Source organism: Siphateles boraxobius, unplaced genomic scaffold (assembly GCF_051911475.1).
Source record: "Siphateles boraxobius isolate OS27281-9 unplaced genomic scaffold, OSU_SipBor_1 1, whole genome shotgun sequence".
Lineage (NCBI taxonomy): Eukaryota > Metazoa > Chordata > Actinopteri > Cypriniformes > Leuciscidae > Siphateles > Siphateles boraxobius.
In genome coordinates this window covers 31,108,707-31,132,237 of record NW_027508699.1, presented here as the reverse complement: position 1 = coordinate 31,132,237, position 23,531 = coordinate 31,108,707, and the positions used below count along the sequence as shown (strand labels likewise).

The 23,531-nt window shown below is 38.8% G+C and overlaps 1 protein-coding gene and 1 long non-coding RNA gene across 2 annotated transcripts in view; one reads left to right on the top strand and one right to left on the bottom strand.

Moving 5' to 3' along the window:
- spsb4a (splA/ryanodine receptor domain and SOCS box containing 4a) overlaps positions 1-23,531 on the top strand; it is a 91,517-nt gene that overhangs the window by 5,467 nt on the left and 62,519 nt on the right. The window contains exon 2 of the mRNA XM_077233034.1: positions 19,486-19,633. The gene's annotated coding sequence lies outside the window, so the exon portion shown is untranslated. The remainder of the gene's footprint in view (positions 1-19,485; positions 19,634-23,531) is intronic.
- On the bottom strand, positions 7,709-8,334 carry LOC143741624 (uncharacterized). The gene is made up of 3 exons (XR_013205182.1): positions 8,258-8,334; positions 7,876-8,070; positions 7,709-7,804 (listed from the first exon to the last, which is right to left on the bottom strand). It is a non-coding gene; the product is annotated as an uncharacterized LOC143741624 (long non-coding RNA).

Here is a 23,531-nt window from a genome sequence, read left to right as displayed (position 1 = left end):
GACATTAATCATTAACAATGCTGTGAGCAGAGTTCACCAAACACAGCATAGCCCCCTTCTTATTTATTTATTCATTCATTTTTCTTCACTTTGGCGAAACAAAACTGGGTCAAAACCCCTTGTGCCTCTATGCCAAGACCGACTGATTTGTTGTGCAGATCTTTTTGCAGTTACTCAAATTAGAAATCTCAAGGTATTGTCTTGTTTTGTGTCACTATAAACTGTGTCTACTTCAGATAGTTGCCTCTGAGGCTCTTATCAGACTCTTATTATGTATTTACTGACTGACTAAGGTGAATTTGACTCCTAAATGTTTCAATTTTTATGTGAGGGTAGGGTAAGAAGGATTACAACCTCTACCCATCATTTAGAGAAAAATAAATAAATAAATAAAGTGGTACAAGAGGTACAGAAGGTAGTGACCTACATGTATCATATAATCTGAAATGATCCAATCTCTTCAAAAAAATGTACAAATGTCTGCCTCTCATCGCTGCAGCCTGTTTATGTGTGTGTGTTCATTCAAATGCACCTGCAAACAGCAGCAGATAATTTGTGGTGGTAAATATGCTGTTGTGATTCAGATTAAAGCTATTTTCATAATAGCCTAAATCATATGCTAAATTAAACTTGGAATAATAGGAACAAGTTCCATGGAAGTCACTGCACAGATACAAAGATTATATACAGTAATGGTTGTCAGGCATGCAGGAGTATTTGGATGTGACAGTGATTATCGATCATGAAATGGATGATCCCATCCATCCATCCATCCATCCATCCATACATACATACATACATACATACCATTCAGTCATTTCCCCAAACCTGAAAACGAGAGCATGATCACGGCATTTGTTTGTGCAGATAGCTTTGCTGAATCTTGGCTTACAGTACGCTGCACCTCATATGTCTCTGACTAATTCAGGCAGCACCTATTGATTTCAGGCTGGGTCACCTTTAGCAACATGCTACTGTGCTGCAGGGAAGTAAGAGAGAAGATAGCTGTCAGTTTGTGTGAATATCAAGCAGGTAAAAGAGATTGAGAGGAGAGCTCGAGATAGAGATATGGAGAGAGAATATCAAAGCTATTTAAAGAAAGGAAAGAGCAGGATTTCACGCTACATTCCCCTCGCGTACAAATATTTCTTGTTACATTCGTCACTGAATTAATTTTAATGAAGTATTCATGAGTAAAATATATTACGTAGTGCTCATTAAAAAAACACAAAGTTGAGTCAGTTCTGTCAGTGGAGTTCAAGTCAAGGCTACGCTAATATGCTATGCAGTAGTAGTGGGTACCATGGACTGTAAAAAAATATGGACGTAGTGTCCATAACGTCACCCGTAGGTTTCTGAAGAGCGTTTTTGTAGCCTAAAGTGGGCGGAGTCAGCCTTCGCCATCTTGGCAGCGCGTCACTCCCGGATAAATGAAAATGGGCAAAAAGGCGGGTTTTGGGTGGAGTTGACGTGCTTGAATGCTGAAACTACGCCAGCCTAGCTCGACTTGATCGAGTTTGCTCAGGCTAAGGAGCTAATGTGCTACTGGCATCACGCTACATTGACAGCTGACTTGAAGAAGTAGGCCTAAAGCCAATAGTTAAAGTTCAGGTTTTACTTTGACCATTTTACTAATGTTTTTGCCCTTTGAAATACTATAATTAAAAGACACAACTAAACGTGAGACTATGTGTATTGTGATGCATTCTTAAAGCTACAATATGTAATTCTGCTAGATAAAAATGTATTATCATGCAGTAACTTAAAATATTTGCTCTGAGCGTGTGTGTGACAGTGATTCATGCTCATACATGTCAGTCAGCGCGGCATCGCACGTCAAGTTCGTAGAGAGTTTTATTCAGTCCATTTTAAATTCTGATAGATATTACCTAAGAAGTTCAAGTGAATGCACTAGAAATCCGTGCTCATTTAAGGGACGGAGAGAAAGCACTGACACCTGCAGGATTTCATCTGATGGTACTTTTTATTTAACACTAAAAAGTTAAATAAGCATATTATAATCAATCTGTTCCGTAAGATCAACGGTACCACAGAACAAGTGTAGACTCTATATCTTAGACGTTTTTAAATCTGAACTCCAAAAATCAACGAAGTTGTCAGACATCCATGAGTGCATGTTCACAGAGGAAAACAACTGAAACAGCGCTGGTTGTTCTTTCAATACTCGACAACGACGGAATCCAACGGTAGTGGGCAAAGGTATAAGGCGTGTATTGCATTTTGTGAAATAATCTTGAAAAATGTATAAACACGGTAGAGATGGCAAGTTCAGGAGCTAGAATCAGCTGAGGTGACGTGATTGCTAACAGAGAGCAGACAAACGGCTAGTGAAAGCAGGGGCAATCCACCTGTCAGTCAAGTGGCCACGCCCTTGATTATGCAGCATTTTAAGGCTTAATATAATTTAAACGGATGAATATAAAAAAATTCACCCCCCCTCACATTTGTCATGAAGGGCAAATTAGCTATATAGACCAAAACCATTTTTTGCACCAGGCTGTAAACATTTTTTTTTTTTTGCTGTAAAGTTGGGCATATTAACATGGGGGAGATACAGATTTGACTCACTTTTGCATCCAGCCTCAAGCGGCCAGTCGATGAATTGCAGTTTAATTTACTTCCTTGTTGGTTTCAAGAGAGAGACCGGGAGGTTGCCGCTTGGCGGGTACAAACAGGAGCATTATTATTCACCATCTCTAAAGAAAATTTCAGGCTGTGTCATTCCATCGCTGAATAACCCTCATCAAGTCCTTTTCACCTGCAGAAGATGTGGAAAATGACCTGGAGAGTTACGATTATAATGGTTATCTGCTAGCCACCTTGCTAGTTCATGTGTAAAATGGTAGCTTATATATTGATCAGGGATTTACAGTACAGTTCTCAAGGTGGTATTTGATACATTCAACAATGTGATAAACCCAGACTTAGGAAGGAAAAGGATACTTGAAATGACGTAAAGTAATTTAGAAAGGTTACTGTATTCTGTTACAGTTAGATAAAAACAAATGTGACATGGGAAACTGCATAGGCAGCACTTTTGTCAATTGTTCTTTTTGTCCACTTTTCTGTGAATGGACATGGATTTACACACTCTCTGTCTGTAATAACACTCTTTGAAAATGAACTGTGACTTTGCATGTATTGTTTTCGGAGCATTTATACGTTCTCCTGTCCAAGTTTAATGAATAACTTCAAGAAAGCCATTCATTTTATATTTGTCAAGAAAAGTATACACCCTGGCTCTGTGGCGCTCTGTTTGTTTAAGCGGCAACACTGAGAGTGTTTACATGCAGTGGTTAAAGTGGGATTTGGTAGGTGGGGGAATACTGTCACATTTTGTGTAGCTGCAACAGGGAAAAATGACTCACCGTGGGACAAAATATTGAGTTTCGTGGTATAGCAATACTTTTTGGGACAAGAGTGTCACTGTGGCACCTCATATCACAATACTTATTTACTTGATATTTTAATGGTTTTATTTTGATCCATCAACACTGGTATGATGACGATACTATGTTAAAATTGCTGAACACTGGGCCAAAAATTGAGCCCTGGCATTGTAGCCACATCTAAGGGCTGAAGGGAGGTTGGTCGGTCAGTCGGCCCATCTCGGGACCAGCGAGATCCGTTGATATTAATGAATCTATTTATTTAATAATTTATCTAAGGTGCCGGAACGCAGTTCCGTTTGGGGTAGAATTGTTGCATTATTCCAAATAAATAGATTATGATTAGGGGTGGCACAATCCGCTATTTTTGCCTCCGATACCGATTCCGATACCTGGGACTCAGTATTGGCCGATACCGATCTGATCCAATACTAAAATAATAATAAAAAAAAAACAGTGCCAAATTACCTAATAAACTGTATCTGTATGCCTCACTGTGGGGAAGAGACTGGGATTATTCTTAAACAATACAGACAAAATATATACTATATAATTAAAATACATTTATTTTAAAATTTTAAGCGCAACTTTTTAATGAATCAGCAACATATGATACATAGATTGGACAGAACAACTAAGGCTATCAATAAACTGCCATTGTGCAAAAGTATTGTAATATGAAAGGCTCCAATTCAGAGCGGCACGAAACCTTATGCGCATCCCGTGCGCAGAATGATGCGCTCGAAGCAAAATGGAGTCACGGCGCGCAGCGCGTCGCATTGAAAAGTTCAAAGCACAAAAGTAAGATATACATATATTTCTTTATTTATTCATTAGTTAGAGCCTTTTAACATTTTTAAATTTCAGTTAATGTGTATGTGAAGAGCAATTATATCGCTCTCTACTCCAGTGTTGTGATCACTGAGGAGTTGTGTTGTGATCTAACAGACACCTGGTTGAAAGTAACATGTGAAACTCCAGCACGTTAAAGTCCTTTTATGCAAACCATAGACCTTTATCTACATATCTACAGTATAATAATAGGAACATTGACTCATCTTGGAGAGAGTTTCATCGTGTTGACTGTTTTACCCGAGCGCGACGCGCTGTTTGAGTGCTGAGAATGACTGACAGCCGTAGCGGAGGGAAGCACTTAGGTGAAGATTAATTTAACGATTTAAATCTGTACCTCACATTAAACTATATGTAATGGCTTCAGAAATCTTGGAATACAGTACACGAAAACATTATAGTGCTTTATAATGTTTTTGTGCCTTTTGTGTTGTATAACAATAACATTCGTAGACCTGCGTGAAGTTGGCCCCCCACCCAACGCAAAACGTCGTCAAACTATACTCAATCGTTTGTGCTCCGTTTGTGCTGGTTTGTGCTGTAAAAAGTTTCGTTTGTGCTGTTTCGGTTTTTTAGATATTAAAAGAATATTTTTAGGTCATTCTGAGGTCACTCAGCCCCCCCACATGCTCCAAATTCACCCAAAATAGGCTCGTTCGTTTGTGCTTCGTTTGTGCTGGTTTGTGCCGGTACAATTTTCGTTTGTGCTGCGTTGGGTTTTAAAATATCGGAAAATTGAATTATAGACGATGACGTCACCAGCCCCCCACATGCTCCAAATTCACCCAAAATAGACGCAATTGTTTGTGCTCCGTTTGTGCTGGTTTGTGCTGTAAAAAGTTTCGTTTGAGCTGCTTCAGTTTTTTAGATATTAAAATAATATTAGGTGGTCATTTTGAGGTCACTCAGCCCCCCACATGCTCCAAATTCACCCAAAATAGTCTCGTTCGTTTGTGCTTCGTTTGTGCTGGTTTGTGCCGGTAAAATTTTCGTTTGTGCTGTGTCAGGTTTTAAAATATCAGAAATTGAATTATAGACGATGACGTCACCAGCCCCCCACATGCTCCAAATTCCCCCAAAATAGTCTCGTTCGTTTGTGCTCCGTTTGTGCTGGTTTGTGCTGTAAAAGGTTTTGTTTGAGCTGCTTCAGTTTTTTAGATATTAAAAGAATATTAGGTGGTCATTTTGAGGTCACTCAGCCCCCCCACATGCTCCAAATTCCCCCAAAATAGTCTCGTTCGTTTGTGCTCCGTTTGTGCTGGTTTGTGCTGTAAAAGGTTTTGTTTGAGCTGCTTCAGTTTTTTAGATATTAAAATAATAGGCTATTAGGTGGTCATTTTGAGGTCACTCAGCCCCCCACATGCTCCAAATTCACCCAAAATAGTCTCGTTCGTTTGTGCTTCGTTTGTGCTGGTTTGTGCCGGTAAAATTTTCGTTTGTGCTGTGTCAGGTTTTAAAATATTAGACGTTCAATTATTGTTGATGACGTCACCAGCCCCCCACATGCTCCAAATTCACCCAAAATAGTCTCGTTCGTTTGTGCTGGTTTGTGCTGTAAAAGGTTTCGTTTGAGCTGCTTCAGTTTTTTAGATATTAAAATAATATTAGGTGGTCATTCTGAGGTCACTAAGCCCCCAAGAGGCCAAGAGAACAGCAAAACTATCCTCGAGGTGAGCACACTTTTAAAGTAGAATTGACGAAGACGTTCTGTCATTGAAGATAATTGTTTATTGAACAAATTATGTACTTCAGTCTCTTCTGATTGTATTTTATTTTTACGAGTCTCATCTGCTACACTTCACTGCCACCACTAGGGGCAAGTGACACTTCTGTTCAAGAATGCTCTTGTGTAAAATGCTGTAGAGTTGGTGGAGAAAAGGTCGATATAAATCAAACTACAAAAGTCGTTACTAATCCAAATTTCTGGCCAATGTAAGTATACATTGTTTTAAAACTGTCAGTTACAATATTAGTAGCTTCAAGAATAATTGTACAGCATTCAAGAGAGCTTGTTACTTGTTATTGAACAGAAACCTCATTAATAACACTTATGTTACTAATTTAGCTATGAAATGCTGATTACAATTGCAGAAATGTGCCTTTTAGTATTAAAAAACGACCATGGGTCACATGTGCAACTGTATTTAACATTTCATAGCTAAATTAGTGATATTAGTGTTAGCAATGAGTTTTCGGTTCAATACTGACAATCTAGGTGTCAACATACCATATTGGTCCTAATATAAGGTATATTATCCATCTACATTATCCTTACTATATTATATTATCCTATTATTCTTATATTCAGACCAATACAGTAATATATTAAAACAAATTTATGCTGTACATGACATTTTTTGGAGTCAGGATAATTGAGGGTAATTATGTTGTGCTTATGCCAGATGCCCAAGAAACCAGCAGTCGACAGGGATTCCATTTTCACAGTCCTGTGTTCATCAAAAGAGGCCATAGTCCAAAATGGCAACATAGCTACTCCTAATCAGAGCATCTGGACAGAGCTTAGTAAACAGCTAGACAACAAGATCACTGCAAAGGCACTATACACTTTTGTTAAATTAAACAGACACAATATCTGGACTGCTTTAGGGTTTACTCATGAAAGTGATCATGAAACAAGTGGCAGTAGTGATGACACTGATTTTGAGCCAGGGTCCCTTTCCTCCAGTCCAAAAGATTGCTGCACTTTTGATTTTGAAGTTCCATTTCAGAAATGGATTGAATTTATGCCTGAAACAGTAACATACAAAAACAAGTTCTCTAAAACAAAAAAAAGGGAATACACAATTTTGAAGCCTGGTATCTGGACGCATGTGATAAATCATCACATTTGGCAAGAAGTGAAATGCCCCTGCACATTTGCTTTTAAAAGAGCCAAGGTCTATCCATCAGTCACAGACAAATTTATTGTAATCAGAGGCAGCTGTAAGGAGTGTCGTGGCCACATTCACATAAAATGTGACAAAAAGCCTGAAATAAACAGCAAAATGAAGTTCAGGTGTTCACTTAAAAACACTGATGACTCCCTGCACACTGGCTGTTCCAAACGTGCGATGTCTGGTAACTTGCGTGTGCAGATATCCAAAGAACTGTGTGAGGGTAGAAAGGAACCCCATGTATGGAGGGCATCAGAGGCAACAAAGCTGATGGATTTTGGAGATCCTGAGCCAAGTCATCTGCCTAATTTGGCCACCCTGCGCAAAGCAAAGCAAGAGAGAAATGATTTAGAATTAGGCGACAAGGATCCTATTCTGTCATTGCAGATGCTAAAATACAGTGCACCTCACAGTGGTAGCATTAAAGACATTGGACTAGACAAGTTTTTCTGTCACTATTGGAGTCAAACACAAATGTATATGTACAAGACATTATCAAAGACATCTACTAACCCGACTGTGAGTTTTGATGCAACTGGCTCAGTGGTGAGGAAACTACAGAGACCAAATGGCAAGTCTGGCCATATATTCCTATATCAGGGTGTTGTGGCAGGGGGTGAGAGCTCAAGTGTCCCAGTGGTGCAAATGCTGTCAGAGAGACATGATGTTAATGCCATAACACATTGGCTGACAGAATGGATACGCGCAGGTGCACCTACTCCAAAAGAGGTTGTGAGTGACTTTTCTCTGGCTTTGCTCGGAGCTTTGGTCAAGGCTTTTACTTCTCATCCTGATCTTAAGACCTACATCAATGAGTGTTGTGGTGTCTTACTCGGTAGACAGTCAGCAAAAGTCCCACCTTGTTTCGTGCGGGTTGATGTTGCACACTGCATCAAGATGATCTGCCGGTGGGACTGCTTGAAAAAAAAAACACATCGCATTAAAGATTTCTTTGTTAGGTCAATAGCTCAGCTTCTCATGTCACAATCCATGGACGATGCAAGAGAGCTACTAAGATGCATTACTATTGTGGCTCTCAGCGAAACAGAGGGTAGTGACAGCTCTGGAGCCCCCCTCATTTCTGAAAGGTGCAAGAAATACCTAAAAGCCCGAATTGCAGAAGAGCGTGTCATCATTCCAGATGTAGAGGGTGCGGACCTGGAAGAAGTGGATCCATGTGACCAAACACAGACAGACCTGCGGCAGTGGGTAACAGACATATGTGAGGAGAGCAGATCACTTGCCACATCTAATGGTGATCATGACAATATGCACTTCCTCCCTGAGATTATTCCAAATATAATCTGGCTTGCAAATTACTTACCTCTCTGGACAGGGGTAATGATCCCTCACTTCCGGAGCTCCAACATCACCGCAAGTTCAGCCAATGTCGAAGCTGAGTTCAAAAACATCAAACGCGGCCTTTTCAAGCATGAACACTTGCCTATTCGAGTGGATCGATTCATTGCTCGACATCTGTCCTTCATTGAAGGCAACATGCGTATTTTTTCTGCAAAACAAAAGAGTGTGGAAAAAGGTGAGGAGGATGAGGCTGTTGCGACAGTGATCGACACAGGAGTCAATCCACTACCCACCGCAACCTGCAGGATAGATGGAAGGCCAGAGATGGATGCTTCCTGCTCTGGGAAGTCTGACACCGCCACAAACATCCATCCAGCAGATGAAGAAGCTGTTGAAAACTGGAGAGGCTTAGCGGTTCCACCCAAAAAGAGGAAGAGGAGTTCATACCTCTCTCCTTGTCCTGAATGGCTCCATGCAGATCCATCTGTGAGAGGGAAAAGACTAAAAGTGGACCTGTTGAAAAATGGAAACAATCAACAGCCTGTTAAACTCAGGAAATCAAGAATATCTGTGCTTAACACATGTGCATTTGATGCTTTTTGTCAATGCTTATGTTGTGCTTACTGTGATAGTGTCACTTTTGAAAATATTGTTTGCAATGAGGATTCCAACAACCTCCTCCAGCTAGTGAAATCCATCACCACAAAGGGTCTGAATGCACAGGCCTACATACAGAGGGCAGAACAGCTGAGCGAAATATTCAAAGCTGTCCGACTGAAGTCGGGTGCTCTCCAAATCGATGCACAATGCCACATCTCCACTATCATTGAAAAGTCAATGACAAAACGCACTTGTGTTTCATTAACAAAACAGTGCTCCTCACAGTATTGTGGTCTCAGCAAACAAGTCACAAGGGAAATTGCATTTGTTTGTACTTCTGTTGCTGTACTGCAGGCTTCTGGCATGGCTCATCTTCAGACCGCAGTGGAAGAAGGCCTTGACCTTCCGGAGTCCCCCTGCCTCAGGCCGATCCAAAGTCTGTCACAGTGTCCCTCTGCAATCAAGACAGATACCTCAGAAAAAGTGCTCTGTGCAGGGAAAGTTTCACACAGTTACAGTTTGGGAGAACTTATGTGGATTGACACTGACCTGGGAAGCAACTCCACAGAATTTCCTTTGAGTGAATTTCCCTCCAATCTGATGCTCCAGGGAAAGAGATTTACTCTACGGGCAGTCATTGCTTTTAGAGGAGGCTTAACCCAGGATGCTCTTGGGCATTATGTGGCCTACTGCAGGAGGTCTCCATGTGTCTGGGAGATGTATGATGACCTGAGAAGTGGAGTGACAGCAGCGTCAGATAAAAACAAAATATGCCCACATGCTGTATTATACACAAAAGACTGATTGCACTATTTATATTTAATTTCACAAGTTAAATTATTTTGGTTGAACTTTTTATGCCACATACCCTTGTTTTCCTACTCCTGTGCTATTTTATGGAAGTTTGCACTCAAGTCTATTATTTTGTGTGGTATCTTTGGTTTGAAGACAGATTTAAACTTGTCAGTATTAAGTGTTTTTAAGTTTAAGTTTTTAAAGTTTTTTTGTTTTTTTGTTAATGGATGTTCGATAGTAAATAATTAAATTTCAAAAGTTAAATCATTTTGACTTAATTGAGTCATGAGTTTCCTCATACATAATAATAATAATAGTAGTAATTAAATGATATACACACAGACTAATAAATACACAGACAGCAGCCTAGTCAAAAGATTTAAAAGGTTTATTTTTTAATGTTTCTCAAAGTTTAATGTTCCCTTATGCTCACTAAGGCTATATTTATTTTATCAAAAATACAGTAATATTGTGAAATATTATTCCAATGTAATACTGCAGGTTTATATGTGAATATATAGTAAAGTGTAATTTATTCCTGTAATCAAAGCTGAATTTTAGCATCATTAGTTCAGTGTCACATGATCCTTCAGAAAACAGTTGTGCTGCTTATTGTTGTTCTTTTCTTCTTCTGAAAACCAATATATACAACAATTCAAAGATTTTGGTTAAGTGATATAAAATAATACTTTTATATAGCAAGGAAGTAATAAATTAATAAAAAATTGATCAACATTGATCAAAATTAAGAACCTTTCTTAACTGAGCATGCACGAATAATAATTGAGCATACAATCAACATTTTACTATGATTTCTAAAGAATCATGTGATATCGAAAACTGGAGTAGGTCTAATGATACATAAAATTCAGCTTTTACATCAGTCTAAATGACATTGTAATTATATTAAAACCGAAAATAGCTACTTTAAATTGTAATAATATATATGTTTCATCAAAAAAGTGAGCTTAAGAGACATAAAAAAGAAGAATCCAAACTTTTGACGCCATAGCCAATAGGCCTTTACACACATAAACACAGCAAACAGATTATGGTGCGCGTATTTGTGACAATTTTCATATATGTTATAAACAAAACACAACATACAGTAAGTAAAAACACTAACCTTGAAGTTGCATCCACATCCTGTATCCGCAGTGTTCGTTAAAAGTTGAAAACGCACAGGATAACATAACCTAAGTGAATATTGTGATTTGGTTTGCCGATTCTTTAGGTCTTACCTTGTTACTTTAACTAGCCTACTGTTAAAAAAAAGTGGGCTGGTGCACTGTCTATAATTCTCTGTCATTCAGTGTCTCGCCCAAACGGAGCACAAACGAACGAGACTATTTTGGGTGAATTTGGAGCATGTGAGGGGGCTGGTGACGTCATCAACAATAATTGAACGTCTAATATTTTAAAACCTGACACAGCACAAACGAAAATTTTACCGGCACAAACCAGCACAAACGAAGCACAAACGAACGAGACTATTTTGGGTGAATTTGGAGCATGTGGGGGGCTGAGTGACCTCAAAATGACCACCTAATATTATTTTAATATCTAAAAAACTGAAGCAGCTCAAACAAAACCTTTTACAGCACAAACCAGCACAAACGGAGCACAAACGAACGAGACTATTTTGGGGGAATTTGGAGCATGTGGGGGGCTGGTGACGTCATCATCTATAATTCAATTTTCCGATATTTTAAAACCTGACACAGCACAAACGAAACTTTTACCGGCACAAACCAGCACAAACGAAGCACAAACGAACGAGACTATTTTGGGTGAATTTGGAGCATGTGGGGGGCTGAGTGACCTCAAAATGACCACCTAATATTATTTTAATATCTAAAAAACTGAAGCAGCTCAAACGAAACTTTTTACAGCACAAACCAGCACAAACGGAGCACAAACAATTGCGTCTATTTTGGGTGAATTTGGAGCATGTGGGGGGCTGGTGACGTCATCGTCTATAATTCAATTTTCCGATATTTTAAAACCCAACGCAGCACAAACGAAAATTGTACCGGCACAAACCAGCACAAACGAAGCACAAACGAACGAGCCTATTTTGGGTGAATTTGGAGCATGTGGGGGGGCTGAGTGACCTCAGAATGACCTAAAAATATTCTTTTAATATCTAAAAAACCGAAACAGCACAAACGAAACTTTTTACAGCACAAACCAGCACAAACGGAGCACAAACGATTGAGTATATTTTGTCGACGTTTTGCGTTGGGTGGGGGGCCAACTTCACGCAGGTCATTCGTAGGCTACAATATCGGATCGGATTTGGATGGTCTCGTCTGGCGATACCCGATCCGGCAAATATTGCTAGTATCGGAGCAATACCGATACTGAGTATCGGATCGGCGCACCCCTAATTATGATCCACAAATAAATGTAAAGAGATTAGCAAAAATATATTCAATTCACAAATACATAGATTAAGATACACAAATAAATGTAAAGAGTTTCACAAAGAATTATAAAACTCACAAATAAATAGAATGAGATTTGCAAATAAAAAATACATTTACAAATGTTGTTTATACCACAAACACAACTCTGCCTGGCATTTATTTGTGAAGCGTTTTTTGTTCATTTGTAAACCCCCTCACGCATTTGTGAATCGGCTCCTATGCATTTGTAATTCCCCTCACGCATTTGTGAATCGGTTCCTGTGCATTTGTAAATCCCCTCACGCATTTGTGAATCGGTTCCTGTGCATTTGTAAATCCCCTCGCGCATTTGTGAATCGGTTCCTGTGGATTTTGAAACACTTCTAGCATCGAAGTGCAGACAAATACACATATAAGTGGACTCCGCCCACCCTTTACCTAAGCCAATCAGATAACGGCCACATTGATCTGACCAATCGTAGCACGTTCTCGCTACAACCAATCACATTAGGCTTTACAATCAGAGTGGTCTTGCCCTGAAATAACTTTGCTCGTTCATCTGCATTGGCTCAAATAGGAAGTGTAAGGCTAAAGGCCTCATTATGCTTCTGCGTCAACTCCACGGCGTAGCTACGCCCTCATTCCTACGGCGTCGTGGCCGTTTTATGGTTCTACGTCAGGTTGCGTCGCATCGCGGTGCATCTGACCAATCACAGCCCTTGCGGTCTGCGTCGCCTCGACGTGCAGTTAAATTTTTTTGGAGGTGCACGTCGAGCTACGGCGGAGGGTTCGGAGAGGGGTTCGCGGCGACGCAGAGGGGTCTGCAAGGGTACGCCGTCGATTCGACGCAGAAGTATAAAACAGGCTGAAGGCCCATGATATTTGTAGTGAGGGGGGCGTGGTTTTGCGGTGTCTGCAGCGGGAGAGTGAGGGAGGAGCCGAGCGGTAAGTAAGTGGATCAAGTGCAAAATAACGAACACCTGTGTCTGATTGCAGTAATTGGTGTGGGGAGACTGCATAAAAGCCAGCTGCTGCATGAGAGGAGAGAGAGAGAAGGACCGGGGACTCGTATTTACACTCACGACCTGCTGGCTGACAAATGGACTGAGTTTGTGCTACGGAGAGAGTTTTTAGGAATGAAATGAGTTTACACATCGGGAAGAGTGTGATAAAAGTGGACTGAGAGCTGAACCAGCAGGAAAGAGTGTCTTTGAACTGTGCTGTAGTATTTCTACGGTGAAGGCGCATGTGGCGCACCTTTTCTTTATTTTGTTTTCATTTTAATAAAGTATACGAGTCCCCGGTCCTTCTCTCTCTCTCCTCTCATGCAGCAGCTGGCTTTTATGCAGTCTCCCCACACCAATTACTGCAATCAGACACAGGTGTTTGTTATTTTGCACTTGATCCACTTACTTACCGCTCGGCTCCTCCCTCACTCTCCCGCTGCAGACACCGCAAAACCACGCCCCCCTCACTACAATATTGCTTCAGTAAAATATGTTTAAAATTTGGATTTCGTTAGAGTTAGACCATTAGACTGTGTATCAAGCAAGACACGTTTTTATGAGCCTTTGAAAATGCCAGAGAAACAGCGCTTACGTTATGTGAACAACGCCTCACGTTATTCATGATAAAACAGAAAAGCGTCACATTATTCATGATAAAACAGAAAAGCATCAATGCGTTGCTGACTAATGAATAACTGGATTCAACCTCGTGATAAATACGCGAGTTTGTGTAATATTGGGGAAATTACTGTCACAACAGCTTTTCCCACTTCTTCATTCAAGTTTTAGCAGGTCCGTGGATCTAATGATTAAATATATAACATGCATTTAAAAGTGAAATGCCCAGCAGACAAGCGATTTGAATTTATCCGTTAAAACGCTTGATCACACAAATAATATTTAATATGAATCAGACTTAATAATATTGTATTGTAAAAGTTACAGCATCCAATATAAATGCAAATATGTATTTTTTCAGCATTGCATTATCCACTCAAAACCCCATTAGCCTACACGCTGTTACATCTTCAATGATGGTCATTTGGGCTGATATTTTGTATTCTACATAATATTTATGTCCTATAGCTAGCTATTTGTCACAACGATTGTGCTTTAAAAGACCAAATCATCCGTTTTGTCGTCTACCCCGTGTGAGGCTTTTTACGTTGGACAGAGGAGCAAATGTGCAAATGAAGTGTCCTTCGTAGTTGCGTGTAGTAGGCTTGGGCGGTATCCAAATTTTGATACCGTCGAACCTCCTCCCTATTTTACCGGGGTATACGGTATTACCGTGACTAATTAAAAATTATGACATAAGGCTCAGACAGCGTCACCAAACTGTTGGCTTGTGCCTACACCGTTCAGAAACTGAATACCAGATCGGGCAAAAAAAAAAAAAAAAAAAAATCAAGACCAACCCGTGCACGTTGTGTCTGATCCCGGCTGACGGCATTAAATGTAATTATGAGCCGGAGCCCTATTTAGACTCGACTATTTTTAATACGTGGGCCGTTATAATATGGTGGAATTTTTTAACCCAGGTGCTGAGGGGGTGGTAGATATAAATACTATTTATAAATGAGCAAAAATGGGACACTTAATAATATTTAATTATTTTAATTATGACAATTAAAGTATTCATTTTATTAATTAATTTAAATTAAATTAACAAGCAACAAGTACATTTGTAAATCTGGTGACGCGTCCATTGATTTTTATTAATACAACTTTTCTGTCAGTGCTGCAAAGATTAAGTTGACGATCGCCATCCCCTAGTGAACGCGCATATATAGAGAGAAATGCAAATCATGGATTACATAATCAGAAGGTATAGGCTAGCCTTTTTCTTTTCGTTTTGAATTGTTTCGTTTAAAGAAATTGACGATTGATATCTCCGTAGTGAACGCGCCTATAGAGAGAAATGCACATCATGGATTAATCAGAGAGTATGCTGCCTATATTTCTTTTCCTTTTGAATTGTTTCGTTTAGAGAAATTGACGAATCGCCATCTCCATAGTGAACGATAGAGAGAAATGCACATCATGGATTACATAATCAGAGAGTAGGCTAGCCTATTTATGATGAGATTTCAATGCAAGTGACCGCGGCGCGCCAGCGCACGATCATGTCATGATTATGTTGTCTGCTATATTTGATTCTTATTTATTAAATCCAGGCAATTGGTTGATAAAAAAATGATTAAAATTAAGATACAATTTATACAAAACGAAATTCACTTTAAAGAAAGGCCTTTTACAAAATGAAACTTAATTAAGTGGTCAATGTCTGACTCCCGATGCATCCCATCTTACTCGTGCTGTTCAGTTTTCATTATCAACGTAAAAAAAAATTATATTATAATATTTTAACAAATATAAACTAATGCGCTTATTTAATGAACTCGGGGCAAAATGCATCCTCACAGCAGTGAGGGGGTGGTTGTTTCGGAGATGCGACATTAGGTTAGAGGTGTTTCCATCTCTCGCGGTCACCTTTTTTATTGCAACATTTACAAATTTCCTCGTCAGTATTTACCGCCTCTCCCTTCTCTCTCTCTCTCTTTCTCCTCCACACTGTCACTTGATGACAACTACATAAGCATTTTAGGCATTGAATAAATTATATTTATATATTATATATAAGTGCCGGTAATGACGGTATTGAAACTGATACCGTTACTATTTTAAGACCCCGCGGTATACGATATTACCGTAATACCGCCCAACCCTAGCGTGTAGTAGCCGGTACTTCGGAAGAAGAACGTGCATCAGTTTACTATCAGTGAATCATCGTGCGCGCTGCGAATCACGAATTTTGAATTTTCATGTAGCCAGCATAGTCAATAAAGAAGATTATACGTCACATATCTTCAGGTAAGAAAACAGACGTCATAGGCAAAATGTGTTAACATTGCAAACATGTTAGTTTTACATGATTTAAAACTGCTACGGCCGGGAAAATAATCGGCCATTTGCTTTTGACGCGCCGCTTGACTCCGGTAGAGAGGGTGTTATGATGCTCGGGATCTGTGATGATCATTTGTGTGTAATCCTGAGTTAATAATAAATAATAATGAATATAAAGAAGCCTTGAGAACATGCTACTATTGGTCAGCTCAATGTGGCCGTTATATGATTGGCTTAGGTAAACGGGGTGGGTGGAGTCCACTTATTTGTGGATTTGTCTGCACGTCGGCGCCAGAAGTGTTTCAAAATCCACAAATGCGTGAGGGGATTTACAAATGCATAGAAAGCGGTTCACAAATAAATACCAGGCCGAGTTGTGTTTGTGGCATAAAACACATTGTAAATATATATTTGTATTTGCAAAGATAATTTTATTTATGTTTTTTTTGTGAAACTCTTTACATTTATTTGTGGATGTTAATCTATTTATTTGTGAATTTGATATATTTTTCTGAATCTCTTTACATTTATTTGTGGATCATAATCTATTTATTTGGAATAATGCTACAATTCTACCCCCATAGTTCGGACCGTTCCGGCCCACTTTAACCCCTGTTTACATGCGCAATCAAACACCGGTTATAGCTTAATAGCATAACAATGTGTCATGTAAACGTCTTGTTGACACCAAAACCAAGAAACCCTCAAATGTAAATTGTTGTCTGAGCTGTTTTTTTTTTTTCTTGTTTCATTGTACTCCATTAAGCCAATGACATTTGTTTAGCGGCAGGATGGATGGAGTATTTGAGAATACGCAATTTCGTTTGGTGCCACTAGTGAGGCAGATTTCCTCAAGACAAGACGACCTTTACTTAAATTAAAAGTAATTAAATTATATTAATTTAATATTTCAAAATTGGTTCTGACATATTTCCTGAGTGAATTGAAATTCTGTAATGTGCTACTGTTCAAAAGTTTGGGTCAGTAAGATTTTTTTTTAAATGTTAAAAGAAGTCTCATGTTTACAAAGGCTGCATTTCTTTGATAAAAAACTGTAAAAACTATAATATTGTGACATATTGTTGCAATTTAAATTATATAATATAATTTTAATATATTTTAAAATGTAACTTATTCCTGTGATGCAACACTGAATTTTCAGCATCAATACTCCTGTCTTCAGTGTCACAGGATCCTTCATATTTGAAGGAAAGTTTTGATCAATTTAATGAGTCTTTGCTGCATAAAAAATATTACTGACCACAAACATCTGACCAGTAGTGCTCATTTTTAAAGAAGTCCTCCCTCATGACTAAAATAAAAAAAATCCAAATGTCCTTTTGTGCTACATTTTCATTGCTTTTTACAAGTGCTGTGGCTCTTTGACAGAGCTTACTTACATTTCAGCATTATACTGCTTTTGACACCTCTTAAATATATTGCAAAGCAAAAATAGGAAACTCTGACAATAGGGCGACAAGAGGTTAGAAACACAGCTATCAAGCTGCCACAAAACCTGCATTTTTATACCAGTCTTTCTATCAGGGGAGTCATCAGCGCTCATATGTCGTTGACCATACCCGGTGACCTAGTTTGCACAGTGCTCGCCATTGGTAAATTCAGGTAGAGCAGAAGACGCACAAACCCCCAGCGCTCCACACACCAGGGGCCTGGAAGTGCCGAGCGCTGTTGCAAAGCCCCTTGGGAAATTTAGCAGTGAATTGACAGACCTATTTGGCAGGAAGTACTGCCATTTTGGTGCGACATGAGACGTCTGTAACGCATTTATTATACCTAGCTCTTTATTTGCCCTACTTTTCTGCCTCTGGTCTTCATACTTCTCTCTCTCTCTCTCTCTCTCTCTCTCTCTCTCTCTCTCTCTCTCTCTCTTTCTCTCTGCGGTCTCGCTGTCTCTCCACCACACTATATCATGGAAGCCATTCTCGCTATGCATGGTGCTACTATCTATCCATGCCATCATTTCACAGTTGTCATGGCAACATAAAAAATTGTTTGCTCAAAGGTTTCAGGGTCATGATAGAAACAAGATCCTTTATATCCCTTCCTTTCTCTTCAGTGTGAAATTTTGAATGATGTTTGAACATATTGATTAGCCCTTACTTACGAGCCTAATGCTTTTGTTTTGTTTACTTGCAAACATATTTCCTTGCAAATGCCTTTCCTGTTTACAAAACAAATTAAAGATGAATAGCTCAATACCATTTAGTTTGCTATCAAGGTAGATTGCATTCAAATGTAAAAAAATCAGTGGAGCCATTTCATATCAACTCTTCTTCCTTCAAATAATTTTACAATACACTCTTGGTGCTTTTTTATACAAAGTGACGGTTGTCGTAAGATTACTACTATTTAAATTCTCCCATTACCATTGCTAAAAAAAGCTAAAATACAGCACCGTTATCGATCATTATATGACATACAAATACAATTTTAAAATGACACTCCAATTGGCACAGTGTTATATTAGTATGTCTTAGATAGTATTATAGTATAAATAATTTGAATTACCTGTTATTTTTAGGTTCAGTTTTTATATTATTGTAGGTGTCAATTAAAACAAACATTTATTTTTATTTCAATTTGAATAATTTTAGTTCTTTAACTTCAACTTATTTCAGTTAGTTGGTAACGTCTAATTTTTGTTTATTTCTTTAAGTTTAATTTTTCCACCTAATATTTATATTTTATTTTAGCTTTATTAATGAAGATTATTTTTAATAGTTTTAGTTGCCGATAACAACACTGATTTGAGAACATTAAACTCGCATACTCCCATAAGGCAATAAATAAGCTTTAAAATAATTAAAAAGCTATAATATGTAAGATTTTTGTAATAAAATATCCAAAAATCACTTACAGAGTGTGATATATTTCCTGCAGGTATGTACTAACAATATGCCAAAAGTTTCCAAAGATTTTTAATTTCAGAGAAATTCCAATTTTAAATAATGGCTCATCCATGTTCACTTGTCGCCTGTCAATGACTTAATATCCACGTTATCCCTGGTTTCCACTCGTACTGCTATAGTAACCATGGCTACAGACGTGGACAACTGTGTCACGCTCACGCTGTTGTTGTTTCTTTCAAAAATTATGGACCATGGGAAGCAGACGGGACAAAAGTAGAACTAAAATGAGGATCAATATCAGTGTGGCGTTTTCGAGATGCCGAGAGCTCCACGTCCGTGACAAGGAAAAAATTACATATTGTAGCTTTAAGACTGAAATCCTAGAATAGCCCCATTGCGAATGCCAACATTTCTACATAAATGTTTTCTCTCCATTTTAGACCGGACATGCATGAAGAAGGCATGTGACCTCTGGTGATCTCTGATCCGTGTTTGGTTGTTTACATGTGCATTCCTTTCGCCATGATGGAGTATGTGCCTGGCTCAGACACGGCAGACGTTCCAGTCACTGCTCTCATCCATTCCCAGGTGAACATGCATTCGTACAATCAATGAAAGAGACATGCATTATTGAAAGTAAAGGTTGACAATGATGAGCTCAGTCTACATCAGGTCTGTTATGCTTCATTGTGTCCAATAAGCAGGTGTGTATTAAATGTTCAACCTCATTTATATTTGTGCATCATTAATATTTTAACCTTTTTCCCTGTATCAGAATCTTTTTGAATAGCATTTGATCTGGTGGCTGTTTCCATGTTTCATGTTTCCAGCGTTTTCTGAAGGTAGAGTATGATTCAGCTGTTCTGAACGAATTAGATCATTCCACCTTTGACGTACGCATTTATGTTTTGGTACCACGTGGCTGACAGTTTTCTGTAGGGAATGTAGATTTCAGAAGTTCTTTTAAACTTTTATTTCTTAATTTTCTTATCAGAATGAGGTGAAGATGGCTGAGGCCGTGGATCACATAAGGGCATGCTTTGTTTTATTCATTTATAATTAATGAAATGCAGCTGGGCAGAACTATTTAGGTAGCTGATATTAACTGAATACTTAAGTTATTCTTAACCCTCTACTTCTGTCCGTCAACTCTGTCTGAGTTTATTTATCTTGTGTCTAGAGTAATATTTGGAGTCAGGTTGGGTGTGGAGACCGTTCAGTATGTCCCTTTGTTCCCTCTGATGAGTGTTGCCTTATAAAATCCAGATGAGACCAAATGAGGCCACTTGTCCTTCAAAATGGTTGCTTATCGTTTAAGCTGAACATATCAGGCGCCTTTTGATTATACGGACCTGGAGCAGCGCAATAAATAATGCAAAGGGCTCCGAGAATGTCCGGCAGTGACCACATACACACTCAATCGTAAAAGAGGGAGAGAAAACTACACCTTCTGCATATCCGTATACCGTTGCTAACAAATGTGAGCTCTCTCTTACATGTGGAGACACACTCTGTGCTTGTTGCCCTTGGAGATGCTGTGGTCGGAAAGTGGATCCGCTGGCCCACGTCTGCTGGACAGGCAGGTAACAGGAGCCTGTGTGTCTCTGAATATTTCAGAGAAAGACAGCGAGAGAGAAGTAGCAGCAGATAGAATTAGCAAATCAGCCATCCCATCCGCTACTCTCTGTATGTCAGGGCCCAGGTTTGAATTACAAGGGGCCAGCACTCACAACACATGGCGGCTATTTGGCTTGAACAGAACAGAGCCTTTGTGGTGATAACACTAAAAGAAAGGAGAGTGGAATAACACGAACACACACATTCACCTAATTAGCCAGGTTCTGTTCTGCGGTCTGATAAGCCCTCAACAATGCCTGACTGGAACAGAAGGTTTGTTTCTGTTCTTAAGTTGAAGTAATGTTATTGCAAGGCTACGAAGGGAGCACAGAGTTGCTTTGTTCCAAAACGTAGCTGCCTAAAGAGGTTGCCGTTTAATGGATTGTAGGCGCACTCCCGACACAAAACACATTCAAAAAAGGTCATCAACGTTAGTACCGGTAAACTAATTTACTAATAAGTAAACTTCTTCTAATGCATATATAATGCAGTAAAACAGTAATGTTGTGAAATATTATTAATTTAAAATAACTGTTTTCTATTTTAATATATTTTAAAAAGTAATTTATTCCTGTGATGGCAAGCTGAATTTTCAGCAGCCATTATTCCAGTCTTTAGTGTCACATGATCCTTCAGAAATCATCTAATATGCTGATTTGATTCTCAAGAATCATTTCTTATTATTATCAAATACAGTTGTACTGCATTTGTTGTACTCCCATTAGTTTCTATGAAGCAGGTTCCTAACCAGCCAGTTATGAGATTTTACACCCATTAGGGTGCTAGGTTGCTAGGAGGAACATAGCTTGCTTGAGGTGGGGTTTTTTTATTCAGAAAAAAAAAACTTGCGCATATAAACTACAGTGAAAGCCCATTTACTGACAAAATTCTTAGATCACAAATGTCATCAATCACAGAGATTGGTAATGTTGACTGGCCAAAATAATTGGCTAATATCACCTCCCAGGACTGTCTGACAAGTTGAATTGTTTTTGTTTTTGTTTTTTTGCATGCTCTAAAGGTGTCTAAAGTTATTTATTACATTTATAAATACAATAGCCACAGTATTTTCTCTAGTGGCTACTACTACCGTTTCTGTTTCTAGTTTGCATTAGTTTTTCCTGAAAGTGGTCAGTTGTTGTTTTTTTTTAGATGGGACATCATGGAAGCACATTATTTGTAAGCATTATTCTCATACAGTAATTAATACAAATGTGTGTCTGTTGAGGTATTGGGGCCAGTGAAGGTGGCAATAGGATGGAGCGGCTAATCTTATTGTGGGTAGTTTTAGGGTCACACACAGATCAACAGCTGCCATGGGGGTCACAGTGGTCATTGGGGTGGGTTTGGGGTCATTGGGAGAATAGAGATGAATGAGGAGCCATTAGGCTGATTAAACCCTGACCCCTTAGCCCTCCCCTGACCTCACAAACAGTTATGGAGACAGAGATCCCACTGCTTCTGTGGGCTGTCACTGTTGTGCTTAAAGCCTGGATCTCAATATGAGAACAAGGACATTATGACACACAAAGATACTTAGATTAGACAGGACATGACCTCACATGAAAGGGCAAGGAGGGAACACTGGAACACTGTCTCTGTGTGTGTGTACAGAAATACACCAAACTACCAGACCTGTGGCAGGAAGTGAAGAGTTAAAGAGCTAAATGTAACACACATTAAAAGAATGATGCTGCCTACAGTTTAGAAATTGTAAAATGTGTTGATAAAATTGGGAATTCATTTTTTATTTGGCATTATCATAATTATTTCTCTATGTTTGACTTCCTAACAAACATAGAAAGCTTTATTTTTATAATTTTTTAATACATTTTACAATTAAATATTGCTTCAATTTTCAAGCCCTGTTAATTTTGCTAGATCTAAACAGTTCGAAGAATCTTTTGTTAGGGGTGATTGCCCTACTGTGTATTCTTTCTCAGAGCTCTGTCTGTTTCTCTGACTGTTGAAGAGCAACTTCCTTATTTGAACACTTTATGTTGCAATGTTTTGGAGTCTGTTGCTCAATTTAAAATTAAGAAACCCAAGCTACAGAAGCAGCATTGGCTTAGCCAGGATGGAGACTTCCATTCTTCCAGACTTCCAGATTGGCTTAGCCAGACAGGAATGGAGGAATGCTGAAAGACATTGGAAGCAAGATAAGCTCCAAGTATCCTATGAAATCACGAGAGATTGCATGGTGAGCTACCAGCACTCTGTTAAGGCTACTAGGGAAAAATATATATTTTTAACTTGATAGAAAAGCATGCCCATAGTCCATCGATTCTGTTTAGTACAATACATAATGTACTAAATCCCACTATGCTTTCTTTTACTGATGCTACACCTACAATCTGTGAACTTTTTGAAGGTCAATCTGTTATTGACCCATGTTAAGTCTGTTTAACTGAGTTTGAGCCTATTTTTGTTAATATTTTTTGTGGATGTTTTACCTAAAATGAAGCTTTCCTTGTGCTCCGTGGATTTGGTGCCTTCTCGTCTTCTTATGGAAGTGCTGGGCGTCATTGGACCTTTTGTTTTAACAATAATAAATAGTATCTTATCTCAAGGCACTGAAAAAATCAGTTTAGTTCTTGTTATTGTCTCAAAAATCACCAATTTTATCCAAAATATTGGAAAAGGTTGTCTTCTATTATTTGTCTGTATTTTTAATTGCAAATAACTTAACTTGTGTAATGCCAAACCAGTAGAGGGAGCCCTCACCTGAGTACTGACTGTGTTCTCCTCCCTCTGCTTCTTCTGCACTCATTTCCTGTTTGACTGCTATTCAACCAGAGACCATTCTTATACTCATTGCGAAGTATTGCCAGTTTACCTGCCTTACCGAGCGTTATTTCCTGTTGATCCT